The sequence below is a fragment of the Martes martes genome (genome assembly GCF_963455335.1).
Source record: "Martes martes genome assembly, chromosome: 3".
In the NCBI taxonomy this organism is placed as follows: Eukaryota; Metazoa; Chordata; class Mammalia; order Carnivora; family Mustelidae; genus Martes; species Martes martes.
Window position 1 is genome coordinate 149,412,340 of NC_137890.1, and position 17,400 is coordinate 149,429,739.

A 17,400-nucleotide genomic window follows, 5' to 3' on the forward strand; every position below is an offset into this window, starting at 1 on the left:
TTGGGCCCTGAGCAGGGTCACGCTCATACAGAAACACGTGTGTGCTGCTGGGAAGACTCGTGGTAGCCACACACTTGTCCCAGAAACTCCCAGATGTCTGCTCACTTCTAGAGACTTCTGCAGCCACAACTCTGGGCACGAACACTGCGCTGGGATTCTGTTGTTCCTTTTGTACCTGAGACCTCTGGTCATGTGACAGGAGCATCCCAGTGCACGTCTGTGGGGAAAGTCAGCCTCCCCCATGCTGGCCAGTCAGGACTCAGTCCAACCTCAACCATGGGTCAGCAGGAACAAAGCACAGGAGGAAGCGGGACAGGGACTGAGACGGCCACATGTGAGCTGTCCTGAGACATAGGACCTCGGCGAGCCTCAGGGTCCCCTGAGCACAGGACAGGTTCCCCAGGGGAGGGGACATAGGAAAGCCCTGCCCCCGGGGAGAGGCAGAAGGCCATGCAGGACCCAGACTGTTTTAAGACCCTGCCTTTCCTCACACAAGACCCACCACCCTCCCAGGCAGAGGCTGCTGGGGGACAAGAGGGTCACTGAGGACCCTCATCCTCCAGGCCTGGGGACACCGGGTCTTCCTCAACTGAGGCTGGCCCCACTATGCCCATCACAGCTTTCAATCCCCAGGAAACCCATAGCCCACTGCAGGGAGGAGAAAGCAGGGACCACACTGAGGGGCAGGTGCACAGGAGGGCTGAACACAGAGCCACACCGGGGCCACCGGAGCAACCAGCATGCACACAGTACCCAGCTCAGCTCTGGGCTCAGCTCCCGGCTCAGCTCCCAGCTAGCCCGACTGGCCCACGCCGGGGGTCCCACAGGAGACACGCTGGATGGATCCCAGGCTTCACCGACATTTCCCTCAGCATCTCCCAGCCACACAAAAGTGCAGTATGACCGGGGGGAAAAGGCAAGCATGCCAGAAAGGAAAATTGTAAGGAATCTACGAGAATCCCCCAGAATTAATAAGTGAGTTCAGAGCAATTTTCGTGATACAAGGCCAATGAGCAAAAATCAGGTGTGTGTCTACCTGAGGAGGGGGACCATGGAGGGACAGGATGGGAACAGAGTGGCTGGGCTGGCCTTGAGTGGGGAGGGGGGAAAGGCAGCGCCCTGCACCCCACCAGCCCACACTAGAGTGTTTAGAGCAGAGGTCAGCAAACTGTGGTCCTCAGGGCACATCTGGCCCTCTGCCTAGTTTAGGGCTGCCCTTTAGCTAAAATGTTTTTGCATTTTAGAGGGCTGAAAAAAGAAAAAAACAAAAACAAAAACAAAATAAAGAGTTCGTGACAGAGACCATACGCGCCTACCGATTTTAAGTACTTGTTATCCAGATTGTGAAATGCCTGGTTTAGGGCTGCTCGGGCACTCTCCGGGGAGAAGCAGAGGCTCCGTGGCCGTTTCCCCGAGGGAAACCCCTTACAGGACCGTCACTCAGCTCCCGCCACAAACACCCACTCGCAGCCAACGCCCCTCCAGCGGTGCGAGCCTTCACATAGAGACCCCACGAATGGAAGCAGGGGGTCGGGCCATTACTGTCTCTGTCCCACCTCCGGTGACAGCGGGATTCCAGATCCGTTCTCCCAATCCGTAGCCAGCAGCATGAGCTCCTTTTTTTTTTTTTTTCCCATTTTTTATTTATTTTCAGCGTAACAGTATTCATAGTTTTTTCACCACACCCAGTGCTCCATGCAATCTGTGCCCTCCCTAATACCCACCACCTGGTTCCCCCACCCTGCCACCCCGCCCCTTCAAAACCCTCAGGTTGTTTTTCAGAGTCCATAGTCTCTCATGGTTCACCTCCCCTTCCAATTTCCCTCAACTCCCTTCTCCTCTCCATCTACCCTTGTCCTCTATATTATTTGTTATGCTCCACCAATAAGTGAAACCATATGATACTTGACTTTCTCTGTTTGACTTATTTCACTCAGCATAATCTCTTCCAGTCCTGTCCATGTTGCTACAAAAGTTGGGTATTCGTCCTTTCTGATGGAGGCATAATACTCCATAGTGTATATGGACCACATCTTCCTTATCCATTCATCCGTTGAAGGGCATCTTGGTTCTTTCCACAGTTTGGCGACCGTGGCCATTGCTGCTATAAACATTGGGGTACAGATGGCCCTTCTTTTCACTACATCTGTATCTTTGGGGTAAATACCCAGCAGTGCAATTGCAGGGTCATAGGGAAGATCTATTTTTAATTTCCTGAGGAATCTCCACACTGTTCTCCAAAGTGGCTGCACCAGTTTGCATTCCCACCAACAGTGTAAGAGGGTTCCCCTTTCTCCACATCCTCTCCAACACACGTTGTTTCCTGTCTTGCTAATTTTGGCCATTCTAACTGGTGTAAGGTGGTATCTCAATGTGGTTTTGATTTGAATCTCCCTGATGGCTAGTGATGATGAACATTTTTTCATGTGTCTGGTAGCCATTTGTATGTCTTCCTTGGAGAAGTGTCTGTTCATATCTTCTGCCCATTTTTTAATATGATTATCTGTTTTGTGTGTGTTGAGTTTGAGGAGTTCTTTATAGATCCTGGATATCAACCTTTTATCTGTACTGTCATTTGCAAATATCTTCTCCCATTCCGTGGGTTGCCTCTTTGTTTTGATGACTGTTTCTTTTGCTGTGCAGAAGCTTTTTATCTTGATGAAGTCCCAGAAGTTCATCTTTGCCTTTGTTTCCTTCGCCTTTGGAGACATATCTTGAAAGAAGTTGCTATGGCTGATATCAAAGAGGTTACTCCCTATGTTCTCCTCGAGGATTCTGATGGATTCCTGTCTCACGTTGAGGTCTTTTATCCATTTCGAGTTTATCTTTGTGTACGGTGTAAGAGAATGGTCAAGTTTCATTCTTCTACATATAGCTGTCCAGTTTTCCCAGCACCATTTATTGAAGAGACTGTCTTTTTTCCACTGGATATTTTTTCCTGTTTTGTCAAAGATTATTTGACCATAGAGTTGAGGGTCCATATCTGGGCTCTCTACTCTGTTCCACTGGTCCATGTGTCTGTTTTTATGCCAGTACCATGCTGTCTTGGTGATCACAGCTTTGTAGTAAAGCTTGAAATCAGGTAACGTGATGCCACCAGTTTTATTTTTGTTTTTCAACATTTCCTTAGCAATTCGGGGTCTCTTCTGATTCCATATAAATTTTAGTATTATTTGCTCCAGCTCTTTGAAAAATACTGGTGGAATTTTGATTGGAATGGCATTAAAAGTATAGATTGCTCTGGGCAGTATAGACATTTTAACGATGTTTATTCTTCCCATCCAAGAGCATGGAATGGTCTTCCATCTTTTTGTGTCTTCTTCAGTTTCTTTTAGGAGTGTTCTGTAGTTCCTCGAGTACAGATCTTTAACCTCTTTGGTTAGGTTTATCCCGAGGTATCTTATGGTTTTTGGTGCTATAGTAAATGGAATCGATTCTCTAATTTGCCTTTCTGTATTTTCATTGTTAGTGTATAAGAAAGCCACTGATTTCTGGACATTGACTTTGTATCCTGCTACATTACTGAATTGCTGTATGAGTTCTAGTAGTTTGGAGGTGGAGTCTTTCGGGTTTTCCATATAAAGAATCATGTCATCTGCGAAGAGAGAGAGTTTGACTTCTTCCTTGCCAATTTGGATACCTTTTATTTCTCTTTGTTGTCTGATTGCTGTTGCTAGGACTTCTAATACTATGTTGAACAAGAGTGGTGAGAGTGGGCATCCTTGTCGTGTTCCTGATCTCAATGGGAAGGCTGCAAGCTTTTTCCCATTGAGGATGATATTTGCTGTGGGTTTTTCATAGATAGATTTGATGAAGTTCAGGAATGTTCCCTTTATCCCTATACTTTGAAGCGTTTTAATCAGGAACGGATGCTGGATTTTGTCAAAAGCTTTTTCTGCATCAATGGAGAGGATCATGTGGTTCTTCTCTCTTCTCTTATTGATTTGTTCTATCACATTGATTGATTTGCGAATGTTGAACCATCCTTGTAACCCAGGGATGAATCCTACCTGGTCATGGTGGATAATCTTTTTAATGTGCTGTTGGATCCTGTTTGCTAGGATCTTGTTGAGAATCTTAGCATCCATATTCATCAGTGATATCGGTCTGAAATTCTCCTTTTTGGTAGGGTCTTTGCCTGGTTTGGGGATCAGGGTGATGCTGGCTTCATAAAAAGAGTCTGGAAGTTTTCCTTCTGCTTCAATTTTTTGAAACAGCTTCAGGAGAATAGGTATTATTTCTTCTTTGAAAGTTTGATAGAATTCCCCAGGGAATCCGTCAGGTCCTGGGCTCTTGTTTTTTGGGAGGTTTTTGATCACTGCTTCAATCTCGTTACTAGATATCGGTCTATTCAGGTTGTCAATTTCTTCCTGGTTCAATTTTGGGAGTTTATAGTTTTCCAGGAATGCATCCATTTCATCTAGGTTGCTTAGCTTATTGGCATATAACTGTTGATAATAGCTTCTGATGATTGTTTCTACTTCCTTGGTGTTAGTTGTGATCTCTCCCTTTTCATTCATAATTTTATTAATTTGGGCTTTCTCTCTTTTCTTTTGGATTAGTGTGGCCAATGGTTTATCGATCTTATTGATTCTTTCAAAAAACCAGCTTCTAGTTTCGTTGATACGTTCTACTGTATCTCTGGTTTCTACCTTGTTGATCTCTGCTCTAATCTTGATTATTTCCCTTCTTACGTGTGGAGTTGGTTTGATTTGTTGTTGATTCTCCAGTTCTTTAAGGTGTAGAGACAGCTGGTGTATTCTGGATTTTTCAATTTTTTTGAGGGAGGCTTGGATGGCTATGAATTTCCCCCTTAGGACCGCCTTTGCTGTATCCCATAGGTTTTGGAGTGAAGTGTCTTCGTTCTCATTGGTTTCCATAAATTGTTTAAGTTCTTCTTTGATCTCCTGGTTGATCCAAGCATTCTTAAGCAAGGTGGTCTTTAGCTTCCAGGTATTTGAGTTCCTTCTGAACTTTTCCTTGTGATTGAGCTCCAGTTTCAAAGCATTGTGATCTGAGAATATGCAGGGAATCATCTCAGTCTTTTGGTATCGGTTGAGCCCTGATTTGTGACCCAGTATGTGGTCTATTCTGGAGAAGGTTCCATGTGCACTTGAGAAGAATGAGTATTCTGTTGTTTTAGGGTGGAATGTTCTGTATATATCTATGAGGTCCATCTGGTCCAATGTGTCATTCAATGCTCTTATTTCTTTATTGATTTTCTGCTTCGATGATCTATTTCTGAGAGAGGCGTGTTAAGATCTCCTACTATTAATGTATTCATATCAATATGACTCTTTATCTTGATTAATAGTTTTCTTATGTAATTGGCTGCTCCCATATTGGGGGCATAGATATTTACAATTGTTAGATCATCTTGGTGGATAGTCCCTTTAAGAATGATGTAGTGTCCTTCTGTATCCCTGACTACCGTCTTTAGTTTAAAATCTAATTTATCTGAGATGAGAATCGCTACCCCGGCCTTCTTTTGAGGCCCATTGGCGTGAAAGATGCTTCTCCATCCCTTCACTTTCAGTCTGGGTGTATCTTTAGGTTCAAAATGGGTCTCTTGTAGACAACATATGGATGGGTCCTGTCGTTTTATCCAATCTGCAACCCTGTGTCGTTTTATGGGTGCATTTAGGCCATTCACATTGAGAGTGATTATTGAGAGATACGTTTTTATTGACATTGTGTTATCTTTGAAGTCTTTCTTTCTGTTGATTGTCTCTATATTTCTGTTCAATGCTATTCTTAGGATTTTTCCTCTTTTATAGAACCCCCCTTAATATTTCCTGCAGTGTCGGCTTGGTGGTTGCATAGTCTTTCAAGCCTTGCCGGTCTTGGAAACTCTTTATCTCTCCATCCATTTTGAATGTCAGTCTTGCTGGATAAAGTATTCTTGGCTGCATGTTCTTCTCATTTAGTGCCCTGAATATATCTTGCCAGCCCTTTCTGGCTTGCCAGGTCTCTGTGGACAGGTCTGACGTTATTCTGATGGGCTTTCCTCTGTATGTAAGGAGGTTCTTTGTCCTAGCGGCTTTCAAGAGATTGTATCTACAATTATGATTCCTCAATTTTACTATGAGGTGCCTGGATGTTTTTTTTGAATTTATAATCTTGGGGGGGGACCTTTCTACTTCTAGTACATGAACACTTGTTCCATTCGCAAGATTGGGAAAATTTTCATGAAAAACTTGTTCCACTATATCTTCTAGACTTCTTTCTTTCTCCTCCCCTTCAGGGATTCCAATAATTCTGACGTTGGAACGTTTCATGGCATCATTTATTTCCCTGATTCTGTTTTCGTGGCTTCTAAGCTGTTTGTTCCAGGCTTCCTCCTGATCCTTTCTCTCTATTTGTTTGTCCTCCAGATCACTAATTCTATCTTCTGTCTCAGTTACCCTAGCTTTTAGAGAATTTAGATTAGATTGGAACTCATTGAGAGCGTTGTGAACCTCATCCCTGGTGGCCTTCAGCTCTGCCCTAACATTATGAACCTCCTCTCTGGTCGCTTTCAATTCTGCCCTAATCAATTCTGTTTGGTCATCCATGGCTTTCTCCAACCTAGCTATTGCCTGGATAATTGTTAGCCTGAATTCTCTTTCTGACATATTGTCTATGTTGATAGCCGTTAGCTCTGTTGCAGAAGGCCCATCCTCTGTATTTTTCTTCTGTTGGGGATTCCTCCTCCTAGTCATTTTGGTGAGAGATGACTGGACAGATGTAGCTGGATGTATTGACCGTGGTGCAGTCAAGGTGCACCCTGGAACGCTTCTGAGCACTCAGGATTCCCCACCCAAATGAGAGAAAAAAGAAAAGAAAAAGAAAAAAGAGGGAGAGAGAGAGACAGGAAAAAAAGGGAAGATAAAAGTGAAGGTTCAGCCCAAATGGGCCCCAGGGTAAGGTTTATGACGTATACGAACAAAAACAGACAAACAAAAAGACTGATAAAAGTATATGACGAGAGAAAAAATATATATATATAAGCAAAAAAAAAAGGAGGAGCCTCGTCAAGAAGAACCCCAAGTATAAGATTTATATACTATCCAGACAAACATAAATACACAGAGACACTGGCAGAAGAAAAAGATGGGAGCATGGTTATAGATTCTCGGTGTGGGCGAGGAAGGTTATTTTGATTCTTCCTGGATGTATCTTGATATCTTTGTTAAAGGACTCAACTTTCCTAAGAAAAAGGGGGATTAAAAATTGGTTCACCTATAGGGGTAGCATTGCTTGGAGAAAGGGGGTTACCTTGAAGTTTAACTCTATATGAATATTAGAAAATAAAAATAAAAAAGGAATAAACTGGACTAAACTAAATTAAAAATTTTTTTAAAAATTAAGAAAATAGAAAAGCAAAAGAAAAACACATGTGTATGTATCAAAAAAAATTCAGGTTAGAAGTTTATCATGGAATTTGATGTACTGGACATCTCACTGTGATGGTAAATAGGTTAAAAAGTTATCTATATAAAAAAAGAAAAAAAATGAACCAGAATAGTGGGAAAGAATTAAAAATAAAAGTTGTATCTATGAAGTAGTGGTGGTTGTTCTCTTGTAGTCTTTTTTTTTTTTTTTCCTGATTTGTTTTCTGGGGGAGGGGGCTGCCACATGGGTTTTCAGTCAATGATGTTCCCTGAGTTAAGTCCTCCCGACCCCCTCAAGGGGGTGGGCTCTGAGAAAAACGTTTTTTTTTTCAGGTTTTTGTTCTCTGGAGGTTTTTATGTTTGTTCACTTCTTTTCTCTCGCCTTGACAGCTTTTGATGGTTTTTGGAGGTTTAGAGGAAAGAAAACTGCACCCCAACCTCCCTCTCAGAGAGAAGCCTCAGTCTGCTCCCCTGCAGGTGCTGCAGCCGCTGGGCCGCTGGCAGAGCAGGTTCTGAGTCGCGGTCCCTGGGGACGCAGGATCTCCTGCTTGTACGCAAAACCAAGGCAGCTGTGCTGTCTGGGCAGCTCCAGACCGCCAGAGAGGTTCCAAGCAGCAATGGCACACTGAGATTTTCCCGCTGGCTGGGGCTGAGAGCTCAGGGCTTGCGCGCACCTCTCCCAGGGGATGGTTTGGGGCGCAGCGCCTCCAGCTCTATCGGCTCTATCGCCGCGTGGGTCTATCACCGCGTGGGTCCCAGAACACCAGGCTGGGCGTTCGTGCACCTCTCTCAGGGGAGGTTGAGGCACGCGAGCATCTCCAGTAAGGTGCGCGTTCTGCCGTCTGGTGTGGCTCCCAGCCCCTCATGGGAGCTGGACTCCACCCGTTCTCGGGCGCACTGTCGGCTCCGGGACAAAGACCAGGTTTCTCCGCCGCACTCTCCGGCTCAGCGCCAGGGGATGCTGCCCTGGGTCTGGGGACTTAAGCCCCTATCCCTATCCGCCCCGATTCCCACAATTTCCCCGCGCGAGTCTTTGCTCTTTTGAGTGCTTTCAACAAGACTCCAAGTTAATGCTGGTCCCCAGATGCCGGGCACTCTCGTATTGGGGTATTATTTTCCAGTCGGTCGCCTCTGGTGGCTCCCTCCCCCTTTTGTTTATCTTCCGATATCAGTCCGACGTTCCCACTCCACTTTACCTGCCCACTGGCGTCTTCTGGCCCCCGTAGAGATCCAGACGTGTATAATTCTGATCTCAGGCTGATTTCATGGGTGATCAGAGTTCTTTGGTAGGTAATCAGCTCACTTTAGGGTGCAGGTTGAAAAGGCGCCTCCTCCTACTTCCCCGCCATCTTGTCTCCCCCCCAGCAGCATGAGCTCCTTAACACCAGTAAGGGCTAAGGGAATGTTAAACACGTCTCCAGAAGTACATGGCTCATTTCAATCTTCTTCTGAGATGATTAAAAATTTCTTTTCTGTCTTCACTTCAGTTTTCTCACTCATTGTGGATAATAAAACAATAAGGTCTTCATCTCAGTCTGTAACGTAGTTAACTCTCCAGACGGAAGATAAATAACATCTTCAGTGAACATGGGGTGGGGCGATTTTATCAGTTTCTCTATTTTAAAAATATCTGTATCATCCCAGGCAGACTGTTAATGCCAGACTCACAACGTGCCGCAGAAGGAGTATCATCTGTTAAGACCTTCTTCCAACTCAACAGAATGTTCTGTGTCATAACCCAAACCAAAGTTAGTCACGGTCAAGAACAGTGTGTCTTTACTTCAAGATGGACACTGTCAGTTCTGCCTGTCAGAACAAATACAGTTTCTCCCGGCCCATGAGGTCAACTAACTCGGGAAGGAGGCTCTTCAAATAGTGCAAATAAACATGAAGATCTCTCAGGTTCTTCAAACAACCTGCTATTTAAAAAGTTAGCGTCTAACAATATATAAATTAAAAATATATAAATTAACCATCAAAAAGGAAGGTTGCTTAAGACACAAAATCCCGTGGAATAAAACATTCCCACGAACAGCGATGGGGAAGGGCCGGGATCGAACAGGTCATCCGGGTTTTAAGCACACTTTACTAATTAACTAAGCAAACCCAGCACAGTTCAGGTCACTCAAAAGACACTTGATGAACAACTTAGAAAAGGCAGGCTTACCTCGCTAAGGGTACTGTGAGCAGGACAAGTGGGAGACGGAGCAAACAGTGGGGATGCACAGCCCGGGAGGACCCTCAGTTCTGGGAGGACCCACGGTTCTGGGAGGACCCACACCCCAGGAGTTCCAGGAAGTTCCAGGAAGCTCTACGGTTCCAGAAAGAGCAGATCCACCCACAAAGGCCAACAATTCAGTGCGTTTGGTTTAGGATTCAAACAAACACATTGCTTGCAGATGGCAAGAAATCCTGCAAGTTTTAATTTGCCGTTGACCGTCAGCCTTTTGTTACCCAGGACTTAGTTATGAAATTCCCATCTCTCCCTGAAGAATATGTAGCAGCCTCGTGGGGAGGAGGGGGCCCCCCTCGGTGGGCAAGCTCTTCACGCCCTCTGCAAGCAAGTGGCGGCTCCCTCCGTGCTCCCAAATGCAGGCAGTGGAAGCCTTTATTTGTTCTCTGTGTCAATTATCTTCATACTCCAGTGGCCTTTATGGGTTTTGAGACAAGAGGGATTTATTCCATTTCATGTTAACGTTTTGCATGTGTTTCTGTTGCTATGGAAGTAAAATTTTATCTGCCAATAGCACATTCTTAGGATGCTTAAACTGATGAGGAAATACATAATTCCCATCTTGCAAAGTTTGAGTATTTGCACAGCTAATCCCATTCAGGGACTTACATAAGAACAAATACATTGTAATGCTCTGTGAGTAAGGTATGTTCCAAGGCAATAAAGCACTTTAATAACACCATTAGATTAATTCCCATATTTAGAAGGTGAAACTATTGTTTAATTTCAGAGTCCACACTCTATAAATTGCCGACTTATTTTTTCTCATTATAAATTTTAAAAAGCATTGAAAAAGTAAATGGAACTTCAATTTTTAACCAAGGGGGATGACTTAATCTCTCACCATAAACAATGATAAAACCAAACAAAGTATATGGAAAATGTGCTTCCCAAGCCTGACCAACAATAGCATAGATGTGTGACCCCTTGCAGGAGACCATGAAGTGAGTCTCACAGACTTGCAGCCTCAACCAAGGAAGCAATGTCAGGATGACCGGCAGAGCCCAGAGACCTGAGGGGCAGGGAAAGCACCCTAGGGCCCGTGCAGGGACCTGGGGGGATGGGGAGATGCCCTGGGGCAGGTGCAGAGAAATGGGGGGATGGTGAGGTGCCCTGGGGCTGGTGCAGAGCCCTGGGAGGGATGAGGAGATGCCCTGGGACAGGTGCAGGGAACTGGGGGGTTGGGGATATGCTCTGGGGCCAATACAGAGACCTGGAGGGACAGGGAGATGTCCTGCAGCAGGTGGGGATAAAAAGGAGATGCCCTGGGGCAGGTATGGAGACCTAGGGGGATATGTAAGAGCCTTGGGGCAGGTTTAGGGAGATTCACGGGCATGATTCTGGGGGAAAAAAAACTACTTCTTAAAATTTCAAAAAATGTAATACTACCAACCAGAGACGCCTGGGTGGCTCAGTAGGTTAAGCATCTGCCTTCATTCAGCTCAGGTCATGATCCCAGTGTTCTGGGATCGAGTCCTGCATCAGGCTCCCTGCCCAGCGGGGAGCCTGCTTCTCCCTCTGCCTGCTGCTCCCCCCTGCTTGTGTTCTCTCTCCCTCTCTGTCTCTCTGTCAATAAATAAATAAAATCTTTAAAAAAAAAGAAAGAAAGAAAGAAAGAAAGAAAGAAAATAAATACTGCTGACCTTAAATTCTATATCCATCAAAAAGTCCATCAAAAAAATAAAGTGAAATAATAACCTTCAGACCAAAGAAAAAAAAAGATAAATGAGTTGCAACAGATTCTTGTTACCAAAAAGGAAAAAGAAAAAAGGTTGAGATAGAATTTCTGGCAAAAGGAAAATATACTGGATGGAAATTTGGGTCTACATAAAATCATGAGGAGTCCAGAAATGATAAATCAGTGATTAGACATAAAATACATTATTCCCATATTTTAATGTTTATACTCTTCAAAGCAAAAACAGTAACATTGTGTTGTTAGGTTTAAAATATAAACAGGGAGAACAGAGATGGAAAAAAAGTACATCTAGGAGAAAACCATGTGATCTTCTCAATAAACACAGAAAAACTACGGACAAAATTCAACACTAATTTATATTTTTTAAATCTGTATATGAGAAAAATAAAGAAACTTCATCAACCTGATTAAAGGTATCTACTTACGGGGCACCTGGGTGGCTCAGTGGTTAAGCGTCTGCCTTGGGGTCCTGGAATCAAGCCCCCTGCTCTGCGGGGAGCCTGCTTCTCCCTTCCCCACTCCTCCTGCTTGTGTTCCCTCTCTCTCTCTCTCTCTGTCAAATACATAAATAACATCTTTTTTAAAAAGATATCTACTTAAAACCTATAGCTAACATAATACTTCATGGTGAAACCTAATTTTTTCCCTAAAATCAAGAATCAGGCAAGGATACCATTCCCACCTCTTCTACTCAACATTTCACTGGAGACCCCAGGCAGGAACCCCAGCCAAATTCACTGCAATAAATCAAGAAAAAAAAATTAAAGACACACACATTGAAAAGAAAAAAGGTAAAAATTTTTTTAAAGATTTTATTTATTTATTTGTCAGAGAGAGAGAGGAGTGAGAGTGAGCACAAGCAGACAGAGTGGCAGGTAGAGGCAGAGGGAGAAGCAGGCTCCCTGCGGAGCAAGGAGCCCGATGTGGGACTCGATCCCAGGACGCTGGGATCATGACCTGAGCCGAAGGCAGCTGCTTAACCAACTGAGCCACCCAGGCATCCCAAAAAGGTAAAATTTTATTTGAAAAGGACACTATTCTCTATTAGAAAATCCTAAACGTGTCTTTAAAAGCTAAAAACAAATGAAGAGTAAGTATACCAAGGTCACGGGACTCAAGAGCAATGTACAGAACATCATTGTATTTCTATATACTGGCGGCAGATAACTGGAAGCTGGAGTTTTTGAACATATATGGTGAGTTTTTGAACACATACGGTGGAGGGCATTTGTAAGCCCAGGCTTGTATTCAGAGAATCCAGACACATTGTTCAGGGACGTTACAGAACATCCAGGTAATGAAAAGACCTCCGTGGCTTTCCAAGTGGAAAACAGAGCCAGCACCAAGGGGCAAGGTCACCTCTGGGACACAGGGGGGAGGCCATGTTGGGACATGGAGGAAGAGGTCACAGCTGGGACACGGAGCAAGAGGTCATGATGGGACACAGAGGGAGAGGTCACCGCTGGGACATGAAAGGGGAGGTCACCACTGTGACATGGAGGGGGAGGTCATAATGGGACATGGAGGGGGAGGTCATGATGGGACACAGAGGGAGAGGTCTGATAGGACACGAAGGGGGAGGTCATGATGGACCATGTGGGGAAGGTCACCACTGGGACATGGAATAGGAGGTCATGATGGGACATGGAGGGGAAGGTCACAACTGGGATATGGGGGGAGGTCATGTTGGGACATGGAGGGGGAAGTCATGATGGGATGGGACATGGAGGGGTGGTCACCACTGGGACATGGAATAGGAGGTCATGATGGAACATGGAGGATGAGGTCATGATGGACCACAGAGGGGAAGTCACCGCTGGGACATGGAGCAGGAGGTCATCATGGGACACGGAGGGAGAGGTCATGATGGGACACGGAGGGGGAGGCCATGTTGGGACACGGAGTGGGAGGTCATCTTGGGACATAGAGGGGAAGGTCATGATGGGACATGGAGGGGGATGTCACCGCTGGGACATGGAGGGGACATGGAGGGGGAGGTCATGAGGGGACACAGAAGGGAGGTCATCCTGGGTCATGTGGCCTCAGGAAGAGAACACATTTCCAACTGAGCCTGGCTCAGGCCCAGCACTCAGCCCCCCCCCCCGCCCCTTCTCTGGAGACTTGGAGACAAGGCGAGGGTCTTCCGGGTGCCTCCCTCTCGCCCCTGGGAATGTCTCCATAAAGCAGAGAAGCACAAGCAGCAGCAAAGAGAGACATATTAGTGTACTAGAAAATTCCCTGAACCAGAGTGCCGTTCAGCTATCCAGCCTAGGTCATCTGTCTTTGCTGCTGCAGATGTCTGGCACAGAAGAACTCTCAGAGCAAGATTTTCAGGTGCACAGAAATGATGCTCCCAAGACTCAACCCGGATGGTGGTTGGGACCGACCGCTATGAGCAGGTGTCTGCAGCGCCAGTCTCTGACCACGGGAGCCAGGAGCGCCCCTCCCTCATCATGACAGCCTTATCTTCAGACTCTTCCAGAAGTTCCCCAGGGCCACACACCCGGCTAAAAACTGCCTGACCTCAGAATGACCACACACAAGGTCATTCACCGGTCATTCAACGGTAAGAGCATTCAGGGAACGCTGCTCACCCCACCTGCTCACTGATTTCACAAACAGCATCTGAATGCTGTACAGGGAAAACCACATCTTATCTGAGCTACCAGACACCTAGCTAGTCACTTGGGATAATAAATTAGGGGACACCTGGGTGGCTCAGTCTGTGAAGCATCTGCCTTTGGCTCAGGTCATGATCCTGGAATCCTGGGATCCAGCCCCACATCAGGCTCCCTGCTCAGCGAGGAGTCTGTTCTCCCACTCCCTATGCTGCCCCCCCTGCTCGTGCCCGCTCTCTGACAAATAAATAAATAAAATATAAATAAATAAATTGGGTTTATCCATCCCTCACACCTTACAGTAAAAAAAAAAAAAAAAAATCCAAAAGTGCCAAGGCTTACATGTCAGATTGAAAGCATGAACATCCTCAAAGGAAACTCAGGAAAAGCATTTTTACTCTCAGAAGGAGGATGGCATCACTTGCCGTGACGACCTGTGCAAACTCCTGGAGAAGACGGGCAAGCCCCGGGCAGCACAAACACCTCACAGCTCGCCATCAGCAGGGTCACAGGCAAAGCCGCCACTGGGACAGTTCGACAGCAAAGATCACAGGGGCAGGTGACTTGTCATCCAACCGTCTTAACGGTAGACACCACCGACACCACACTGAGACCTGGGGCTTGCCGCCTCCGACCCCTGCCACACCACATTTCCATGACCAAGGGCCGGCGCAGTGGGGACGAGGGTCTGCCTCCCCGCATGCTCCCTGCTCCATGCACTCCACACACACATGCACACATGACCAGCACAGTGACCCGAAGGACCCGGGGGCATGGCCGTAAGGGCCACTGGTGCAGGGGTGTGGGCAATGCAGGCCTACAGAGGGTGCAGCAGGCTGTCTGGGAGGGCAGGGCTCCCTGCAGGACTCCTGGGAATGGGCAGAGCCAGGGGCAGACACATCTCAGCGTCAGGCCAGACTGACCCCCTGAGCACCTGATGCTTCATTGATTCTGGGGTCTCCTTTCCCGGCCCCTGCATGACCAGAAACACAGTCCTCCCTGCCCCAATTTCATCCAGAGCTTCTCGCACCAGTGTGACCAGGGAGGAGACCCTGATTCCCAGGACCCAGCCCCTGAAGACCTGCCTGCACCTCTCGGGAGAACTCTCTGGGATTTTTGGTTTGCTCCATGCTCGGTTCTCCTGCTAAGTGTGTATCACAGTGAGATCCAGCTTATTTATTTGTCAGTTTATGGCAGCTTAAAAGGGATGGGAGGCAGACTGCAGGGCTGGTAATGAAACATCTCTCCAACTTCCATAGGGTTCTATGTGCTTAACAGTTTTCTGTAGCAACTAATAAAAAATGAAAAAACATATATAAATGTGGATGTTCAAGACTGCCCCTTATGTTGCTTTTCTTTATGCCTTTGCTTCTTATTTCGATTTGTTTCGCTTTGCTTTTTCTAGATTCGAGCATGTTTCTATTTGTGATTAACAGGATGAGAAAGCAAGAGCTTATTCTCAAAATGGGGAATTGTGCATAAGGTGTCTTTCAGCTGCCATTTGTCAGAAACAGTGAACGATTTTTTTTTAAGATTTTACTTATTTATTTGACAGAGAGAGAGATCACAGTAGGCAGAGAGGCAGGCAGAGAGAGAGGGGGAAGCAGGCTCCCCGCTGAGCAGAGAACCCGATGTGGGGCTCGATCCCAGGACCCTGAGATCATGACCCTAGCCGAAGGCAGAGGCTTAACCCACTGAGCCACCCAGGCACTCCAACAGTGAACGATTTCTTAATAAGAATATTTCTACCCATAAAGAGAAAGTGTTTTCCTCATCAAGAGACACCACTCCTCAGAGCTGGGCTTTGAACCAGGATCAGACAGAGATGGGGCACAAGAAGCTCAGCTCTGAACGGGGTCCGTAGGTCAGAACTTCCGCTGTCCTCAGAAGCCCGGTGGTGAGGGCATGGAAGCCGTAGCCTCTGAGAGGAAGGAGGAAATGTCTTCCACCCCAATTGTGTTTTCCACATGGTCAGCACACTGATTCTATGCTTGCATTACCATTCAACATCGGTGATCACAATTTCCTCAAACATTAGTTTTTGTTTTCATTAGCACATTTTTCTGGTAACTTTGGCCAAACTGCTAAAGTGAGTTCGTTTCTAAGAATCTTCCAAGATCTTCCTTTTTGGGGGAATTATTCATAGTAAGCATGTCCAATCAATAACCCACACTTGATTAACCAGCACTCAACCAAGAAAATCGGTTACTCAAAACCAAAAGGGCATTTACATGAATTTTGTTGGATAGAGAGAGATGGATCAGTGGATGGATATTTGGGTGGATAATTGGATGATAAATGTGCATATGGAGGGACGGATGGGTAATAGATGATGGGTGGATGGATGGAGGGTGGATGCATATATGGATGCGTGGATAGATGGGTGGATGGATGGGTGGAAGGATGGGTGGATGGATGGACAGATGATGGATGGTTGGATGGATGGATGGATGGATGGAAGGACGGATGAGGGGTAGATGGATGGGTGGATGGATGAGAAGATGGGTGGATGGATGAGCAGAAATGGGTGAATGGATAAATAGAGGGGTAGTTGGGTGAAAACATGGGTCGGTGAATGGACACAGGAGTAGATACATGGCTAGGGAGAAGAATGGGTGGGTAATCATATTCGTGAAAGGACTTGCTTTGTGGTTCCAGAGCATACATGGAGCAGACGGCTCTTTTAGCAGCTGTCTTGACCTGTGTCTAAGTCCCCTCTGATAGGCTGGACGGTATTACTCTTCACCCCAAACCCACCCCAGAAGCACTCACCCACCCCCACAGCTGGAGAAGAACAGATCCTTAGTAGGCTTGCATGCCCTTGGGCTCTACCTCTATTAAACTGTCCCTTCACACCTGGTAAAAGAAACCAGAGAAACCTGAGGACAACTAGTAAGGCAGAAGGAACCAGGCTTTGAGGAAAGTTCTAATTCCTAACAGGGGGCAGAAGACTAAGTGGACTTGGTTGTCAGTTTTGAGGGAGTGACCCCAGGGGTCTCAGGTGTCAAGTGGACAGACAGGCTGGCTGGGTCACAGAGAAACACCTGCAGAAGTTGGAGACTCTGTCCACAAAGTGTGCACCTGGGAGGTGGAGACCAGCCCCAGAGACGGAGGGCCTGAGCAGCCAGTGCTAGAAAGGCCTCGTGAAGAGTCTAGGGCTGCAGAAGCTGTAAGCCCACGGGATGGGGAGAGAACCCAGCTGGCCCTCAGTGTGACCCTCGACACGGGATGACCAGCCGGGTCCGCTGTCACCCCCATCGGAGCCCTCACTCACAGGAATGTGGCACGGTGAGCTCCTGATTGCCGAGTCCAGGTCAATGAGTTAAACTGGGGACACTGAGGCAGCCCAGCCACTCCAGGTGTACGTGCCCCCTTGCTGGCCTTTGGCTGTTGCCCTGACTACTCTGTCTCTACATTTCTCCTCAGTTTTGTGGTTTTAGGTGATAACTTGTCTCCCTCCCAGGAAAGAAAGTTTTG